The following is an 8,519-nucleotide window of genomic DNA, read 5'->3' on the forward strand; positions in this document are numbered from 1 at the left end:
CCTGAAGTCCAGTAGGGGCTGCGGGGAGGTGGGCTGGGCGGGGAGCTGTGAGCCCGGCGCCGCAAGAGGAGGCCGAGGGACGCGGTCTGGCGGGGGGCCGAGCCCGAGCCGGGCCGACACGGGGCCAGCGCTGGCGTCACAGACGCGAGCAGGCTGTACCCCTGGACGCGCGCAGGGGAGAGGCCCAGGCCGGCTCCACGCGGCCTGGCCCCGGTTCGGCAGGGTGTAGCTCCCGAGTCCCCAGGAGTGAGGACGTACGTGCCCCAGAGAAGCACCTCGTCGGTGCCCAGCGCAGGGCGGCCTTGCGGACAAAGCTCACCACCTTGTGCACAGTGCGAGGGTGGGCGTTAAACTGGCAGGGTTTGGCCTCATTGGGGCTTGGTTCTAAACAAGCTTTAATTTTCGTAGCCATTAAGATTGGGGCTCGCTGGTAAACCCAGACTGGCCTTGATCTTGTGGGGGAATCCTGCCTCAGCCTCCCAAGTGCTGGAATTACAACCACCACACCTACTTTATAAAGCTTCATTTTTAATTGTCAGTTGAAAGCCAGGCATGGTAAGCCACCTCTGTAATCCTAGCACTCTTGAGAGGCAGCGGCAGGATGATCCACGTGAGTTAAAGGGCAGCCTGAACTGTATAGCTGGACCCTGTCTCATATTTTTTCCAGCTGAGAACCCTGGGCTATGTCAATAGTAATTCTCACGAAAATTACATTTCTTTGTTGTGAATGTATTTGTAAAAAATAGTGCCTTCCTCACATCATACTGGGGCTAACCTCATTTTAGATTTTTTTCCCTTTTGAAACAAGGTCTCCCTATGTAGCCTAGGCTAGGCTCACAAGCCCGTGGATGGACTTGCTCCAGCCTTCAGATTGCTGGGATTACTGGTGTCTGACCATCCACATGGCCTTTAGATTATTGGCAATCGACAGAAATGCATGGAAGAGAAATACGGGGGGGGGGAGTTTATTCAAAAGTACTTTGGAAGATGTTTTGGCTGTCCATGTTTAAACATTTTAGATTATTTTGTAGGGTGTATTTGGGGAGGTTGAGCTGAGTCACAGTAGACTAAATTCATAGGTCTTGCTATTTGAAAATCAACCGAATTTTAACAGGTCGGATTTGAGTTGACGTAGCCCTAGCATGGACTCAGCAGGATAGCTGGAGTATAAACATGCGGACAATTAGGGGCAAGCCTATGGCCTCAGAGTTTAGGTTGCTAATTTAGATTGCGGCGAATCCCGCCATTTGGCCTCTCGGCTGACACCTGGCGGGCAGCAGCGGGGAGGGCGCGGGCCTGCGGCCGCGAGGCGGCGGGTCTGCGGATGTTTCTCGCCCCCTACTGGTGAGAGCGCTGACTGCCGAACTGCGCTTCCCGTGGGTGAGGCCAGGGGTGTTTCTTAGGCATCCAAGGAGCTGAAGGAGGAGGGGGGTGAAAAGGGCAGAGCTTCCTTATCTGATACGCATGTACAGCCACGAGGGCCAGGGGTAACGACGGGAGCTTTGATAAAATTTCTCAGAGTATAGCTGAGTTCTGAAGAGTTAATCTACATACACTGAAATTGTCCTTCATAGAAATGAACCCAAACTCATTTATTTGTGCTTTAGAAAATTGTTGTGACACAATGTTCATTGTCATTGCATAATGAATTCACTGATTCTTGTTTGAAGCTCTTAGGGTCTTTGTAATACTTGCCTTTAATATTTATTTTGCTGGTTTTGTTTAATTTTTTTAATTAAAAACTTTTTGGTTATTTTGAGACAGGGTCTTGTTATGTTAGGCTGACCTTGAACATGTGAAGTAGCCCAGGCTGGCCTGAGGCAGCGATCCTTGTCTCAGCTTCCCACGTGCTTGTACCACCATGCCCAGCTGTTTTATTTTCACTTCATTTTTTAAAGCCTTGGCAGGCAAATTGTGAAGTAGTTGGTAGTTGCCATCAGTGTCACTTAGGGTCTCATTGTATCTCCTTTCAATCACTTCGCTTTAGAGTTGGTTACATGACTATTACGTATTTGAGGAGTTTCATTTAGTTTATGTTGTTTTCTCCCGCATTTATTCAAATGATGACAACAACAGGAATTGCACACCTCTCAGTGTCCTTTCATGCTTTCTTAAGGGAGAGCCTCTTGGGCGAAGCTCGGAAGGCTTTGTCTGGTAATCCTAGTAACCTCTCTGCAAACCGGCTGCATACCGATGGCGGAGGCCTCTGCTTGCCCCAACTGTCCGGAGCGCGGCTCTGTCCCTTAGCCGCCTGTGTCAGTGTCTCGGGAGCAGTTCGGGGTCACAGCCCACACCTGCAGCCCCGCAGCAGCTCGCCCCCGTCCCCGGCGGGCAGGCAGGCAGTCCTGGCCGGTGGGAACCTTTGCACTCAGACTTGAGAGTGCAGTTAGCAACTGACCATGCTGATCATTACCAAGAGAAGTAATATTGAAGCAATGGGTCAAAGTTACTACCCGATCTAGAGTCCGCACGCAGTTTACATATCTCCTCCTCACCATCTTCACAAAACCGTTGGTGTTAGGCTGTAAGAGAAAGTAGCTTAGATCAAACAACTGGGCTGCGAGGCCACTTCCTGCATTCACTGTGGCTGGGCCAACGCCCCAAGCTTACAGGAAGGTGAAGAGACCCCCAAGCCTGCCCTGAAAAATTGGGAAATTCTAGCTCAAGATGCACTCGCACCAGGCCTGCCGTGTGCCCTGCAGTCCCCCTGGCTCCCTAGCGCGCAGGGCAGACTGGCTCCGTGCAGGTGTAGCTGGATTGTGAAAAAAAGACCACTCCATAGATACAGCGGACCAATGCGCATCTGTCAATCATGTGTGGAGACCCAACAGGAGGCCTGGACGAGGCGCAGTGGTCTGAATGCTCTCAGCTGGTAGGGTCCTGTTACACATGCGCCCACCCACTCCGCTGGCCCTGCCGCCCTAATAAACCGCCGTGCGCCCAACTGCCACCTGCTGCGTCCAAATCTTTGTCACCAGGAAGACCCTGGCACCCTGTCCTGGAGCCCCATGGCCCACAGGAACAAAAAGCATCGCTGTCATTAGAATCTGTTTCTTAATCATGAAAGAGATGCATAATCTATAATTTATTCATGAAGGTTTTAGGTGTCTTCGTACACGTTTTAGTACACAGTGATCGCATTGCTGGTGGCGCCGGTGCCTGTGCATCCTAATTCGTTTTCATCCTGTGCCTAACCCCCGCCCCCACCCCATGAGCCCCCTTTCTGTTTGAAAAGTTCCACTTTCTTACTTGCTGTTACCTGTCTTTGATTTCTGCTCTTTATACTTTGGGTTTCTCATACACAAGGAACCATGTGATATTTAAGCTTGCGTGTCTAATGTGTCTCACTTAACATTAAGGCTCAAGGTGCGCCCGTTTCCCCGAAGGTGACCCGAGTTTATCCTTCATGACTGACTAGTACTCCACTGTGTGTAAATACCACGTTTCCTTTTCTGTATGTATGTATGTATGTATTTAGTTAGTTTTTGGAGGTCAACATGAGCAATTATTTTTTTCCCAAATCCATTTCATTTCAAGGAGAAAAAGAAAAAAAAAAAAAGACTAAAAATGTCAAAACACGTCAATTAGGGGCCAACAATTGCTACATACATTGTTATTGTCATCCCCAAATCATTCACCCAGAGCACAAGACATCTGAATTCAATGGTCTAAATAATGCCAGTACCAATCTTTCTCTTTAGTGAGCTCAGGGAATCAGTAGGGTAACATGTATTCATAGACATACACATATACATATACATGTGTTGTTTCAGCTTCTCACATTAGTGAGTCAGTATGATGTTTACATATGGGTGTCTGACTTACTTCACTTAGGAGCATGGGCTCCAGTTGCATCCATTTACCTGTAAAAGTGTCTAGCTTATCGTTCTTTATGGCTGAGTAGTACTCCACTCTATAAAAATACCACATCTTTTTAATCCATTCCTTAGTCAATGGGCATTTAGGTTTTTCCAAGATCCAGATAGTACAAACTGTGCTTTATAAACATGGTTGCTCATATGTCACTGTGGTTAAGATGTTTTTAATTCTTTTGAGAAGATGCCCAGAAGGGGAATAGCTGGGTTGAATGAGACCTATAGTCTTATTTTTTGAGATATCTCCACACTGATTTCCACATTGGTCTACACTCCCACCAGTCTACACTCCTACCAACAATGGAGAAGGGTTCCTTTTTTCTCACAGCCCCCCATTTGTTATTGGTTGATTTCCTGAGAGTAACCATTCTTTCTAGGGTGAGGTGGAACCTCAGTGTTGTTTTATTTTGCATCTCTCAAATGACTAGTGATGTTGAACACTTTTTCACCTACTTATTTGTTGTTTATATTTTTTCATCTGAGAAGTGTGTATTTATCTCAGATGCTCATTTTTGGATTGGGAGGACTAATTTTTTTGAGTTCTTTATATGTTCTTGGTAGTAATCCTTTGTCTGAGGTACAGCTGGAAAACATTTTCTCCCACACTGTGGGTTGTCTCTTCACTCTGTTGGTGGTTTCTGTTGCTGTGCAAAAGCTTTTCAGTAGGATGAGATCCCAGTGGTTGATTCTTTGCGATGGTTTCTATGCAATCGGAGTTTTGTTCATAAAATCTTAGCCTACACCAGTGTCTTCAAGAGTTTTGCCTACTCTGTCTTTCTGCAGATTTAATGTTTCTGTTTTAATATTAAGGTCTTTGATCCATTTTGAATGTAACTTAGTACATGGTGAAAGATATGGGTCCAGTTTTAATGTTCAGCATATGTAGAGCCAGTTTTTCCAGCACCATTTATTAAAGAGGCTGTCTTCTTCCAGTGCATGGGTTTGTATTTACTATTTAGGTCTCTTCTGGTTCCAGATGAATTTTAGGGTTGTTTTCTCTAACTCTATGAGATATGCTATTGGAATTTTGATTGGGATTGCACTGAATCTTAGAGTTTTGAAAGTATGGCCTTAGTTCTTCCCACCCAAGAGTATAGGATATTTCTCCATTTTCTAATATCCTCTTCAATCTCTTTTTTCAGAGCACTGTGGTTTTCAATGTAAAAATTTTTTACATTCTTTGTTAGATTGATTCCTGGGTATTTTATTTTTTTGGATGCTATTGTAAAAAATGTTTTCTGCCTGATTTCTCTCTTGGTGACTTTGTCATCGTATAAATGAAGGCTAAGGATTTTTTAGTTTTGACTTTATATACAGCTATGTTACTGAATTTGCTTATTAAATCTAGTAGTCTTTGGTGGATTTCTTGGGGGCTTCTATTTAAAGTATCATGTCATCTGCAAATAATGATAGTTTAACTTCTTTTCCTATTTTTATTCCTTTTATTTCTTTCTCATTTAATTGCTCCAGCTAAAGTTTCCAAGACTATGTCGAATAGAGGAGATGGTAGACATCCTTGTTCCTGATTTTAAAGAGAAAGCTTTCAATTTTGCCCGTTTAGTATGATATTGGCTGTTGATTTGTCACAGAAGGTTTTTATCAGATTGAGATAAAGACCAGCTATTCCAATTTCCTACAGGGTTTTTACCATGAATGGCTGCTGGACTTTGTCAAAAGGTTTTCATCTATTGAGACGATCATATTGTGATAGGTAGCAGAGTTAATTAGAAATATTACAGGCAGTTAGATAGGGTTAGGCCCTTGAAGGAGCCAACGTGGAGGGCCAGATATCTTGTAATCTTGGAGGAGACAGACACCTCCGGCTGTGGGCCACCTTAAACAAATGCAACCACACCCTAAGTGTAAACATCAGGGATTGATATTCTAAATAGGTATGGATTCACCTTGAGGAAGCGAGGAGTCACCATTCCCCCCCCCCCAAAGAGTCACAGCTATTTAGGCAGGCCCTTAGCTATGTGACTCCCTTCCCCATTGGTCCCTGATCTAGTCAATTTTACCTGAATAATTAACTTTACTGGTTGACCACAGTTCCGTCCCGCCCCATGCCCACCTGCTTTGCAAGTTCTCAATTTTACCCGCCACAGACCCACCTTGTAGTTTTGCTCTATAAGTGTTCCTAGAAAAGGCAGGGTCCTTGGCAACCCACTTGGGACCCCTTCTGCCTGCCGGTCTGTCTTGTCTGTCTGTCCCTGTCTCTGAGACAGAAGCTTTCTTTCTCTCAATAAATCTGTTCTGCTCTTAACCTCCACTGTTCTGAAATTCATTCTTTGATTTTAGAGAAGAGGAACTCATACGGGACATTAGTTGGCAGTTTCTTCCCCCTATTTCCATATGATTTTGTCCTTGGCTCTGCTAATATGGTGCATTACATGTATGGATTTATGTATGTTGAACCATCCCTATACCTGGGATGAATCCCACTTGATCACAGTGTGTAATCTTGGATTCGCTTCAGTCTGTGTGCCAGCATCCTATTGAGGATTTTAACATCAGTGTTCATTAGGGAAATTGGCCTGTAATTCTCTTTCTTAGTTGGGTCCTTCTCTGATTTTAATGCCATATTATCTTTATCCATTTATCAGTGAGTGCTTGAAAGCTAATTCAGGATTTTGCTGCTCATTTATAAATCTTAGTTCACAATTTCAAGATTTTGTAACTCTGAACTGAACATAATGGAACATGCCTGTAACCCCAGCACTTGGGAGGCTAGGCAAGGAGACCCTGTCTCAAATAAACACACACAACACCCACAAGAAAAAAAAGCCAGAATGCAAACAGTTTGACTCTGCTAATGATCCTAGAGAGAAGATTTGCAATAATATTAGCAAGATAGTAGATTTATTCTTCATATGTATTTGAGGGTAAATTGCATTTTGTTTCTTACATTCTTTATTTATTTTAGTCTTTTTGTTTTCTTGGAACTGGGACTTTTAGGACCTTGATCTTGCCAGGCAGGCACTTGTGCCACTGAGCCATAACCCCAGTTTAAAACTATTTTTTAATGAGAGAAAACAAAAGACAAGTTTGGTACTGAATATTATCAAAAATCCATAACACACTTAATGTCTACTAAGAATAAAGACTGTTGGTCTGGAGTAGTAGTGCACACCTGTCACCCCAAATCTTGAGTTAAGATTTCTTTCTTTTCTCTTTCTTTGCTTTCTTTATGTCTTCCTTTTTTCCCTTCTTTCCTTCCAGTACTGAGCATTGAACCCAAGACCTTCTCAATGAGCTATAAGCTGACTTGTTTCTGAGTTCTGTTTCAAATTACCTTTTATTCTAGGGTCAAGACACATAGTAGGTGATAGCTAAACTTAAAATCACACTTAATGTGTAACCTCACAAATTCCTGTGGATAACTGGCATCTAATTCATTGGGAATCAATGAAAATAAAACACACATAAACAGAAGCAAGAATCAAAACCACACGTTATCTCAATAGATGCAGAAAAAGCATTGGACAAAATCTAACATCTGTTCATGTTAAAAAAAAGAGCCCTGAAAAAATAGGAATAGAAAAACCTTATTTCAAGTTGATAAAAAACATTTATGACAAACCAATGGCAAACATCATATTAAATGAGGAAAACTGAAAGATTTTTCTCTAAAATCAGAAATTAGATAAGGATATTTGCTATCACCACTCCTGTTCAATGTAATATTCAAAGAATTAGCAACAACAATCAGGAAGGAGAAGGAAAGGAAAGGGGTATATAGAAGAAAGGAAGAAGTCAAAGTATCATTATCTGCAGATGGTCCTCTACATAGAAGACCCAAAAAATCTAGAATTAATAACCAATCCCAGCACATAGCAGGACACTAAATCAATGCTCAAAAATCAGTAGAACTCTTCTATATCAACAATGAACTTGCCATGAAAGAAATGATGGAAACAATAACATTCACAATAGCAGCAAGAAAAACTAAATGCCTGGTGTTATGGTTCGTGTCTAGATGTCCCCCCAAAGCCTCATGCAGTCATAGGGTGTTCTGTCCATCTAGAATGTGAATCTACAGTGTGTGGTTGATTCGTAGGGCAGTGCTGGGATTAAGGGTGGGTCAGTCCACTGAGTGGATTGGCACCACCCTAAGCTCTTTAGACTGGATGCAGTATAAGGGTCAGAAAGAGATTTGTCTCATTGTTGGGCACCACAGATTCATAATGGCTAGTTTTGCAGATTTCACTATGGGATAATAGGGAGGTTTGGGATTACTGGTACCACCCATCTGAGATTTCCCATTGACTCTTCTAAGCATAAGATCATCTAGGCCCTCTGGAGTGTGAGCCTTCTGATGAGTTGTAAACCTTTGCCAGCCCCACCTATCACTGTATACACTGTTAGAGACCACTACTAAGCGGCTCTGAGAAGGATTTAAATTTTACTAATTGGCTTTCTATGTTTATCTGTGAGTCTGTCCTAGGCCTAGGCCCCTTGCCTGGTGACGGGAGCTGATTCATAGTAAGTGAACCTCTATTAATCACTGGTCCTGGCTGAGGCCTGCAATGGCCTGTGAGGCCAGAGATACCTCAAAGGGCAAGATACCTCAAAGGGCTGTGGACACTCTGGCTCCGACCCCAATTAACAAGGTAGAGACTGCAGCTATAAAGATTATTCCTACAG

Source organism: Cavia porcellus, unplaced genomic scaffold (genome assembly GCF_034190915.1).
Source record: "Cavia porcellus strain 051 isolate PalLab524CR breed Dunkin Hartley unplaced genomic scaffold, mCavPor4.1 scaffold_2, whole genome shotgun sequence".
Taxonomy (NCBI): domain Eukaryota; kingdom Metazoa; phylum Chordata; class Mammalia; order Rodentia; family Caviidae; genus Cavia; species Cavia porcellus.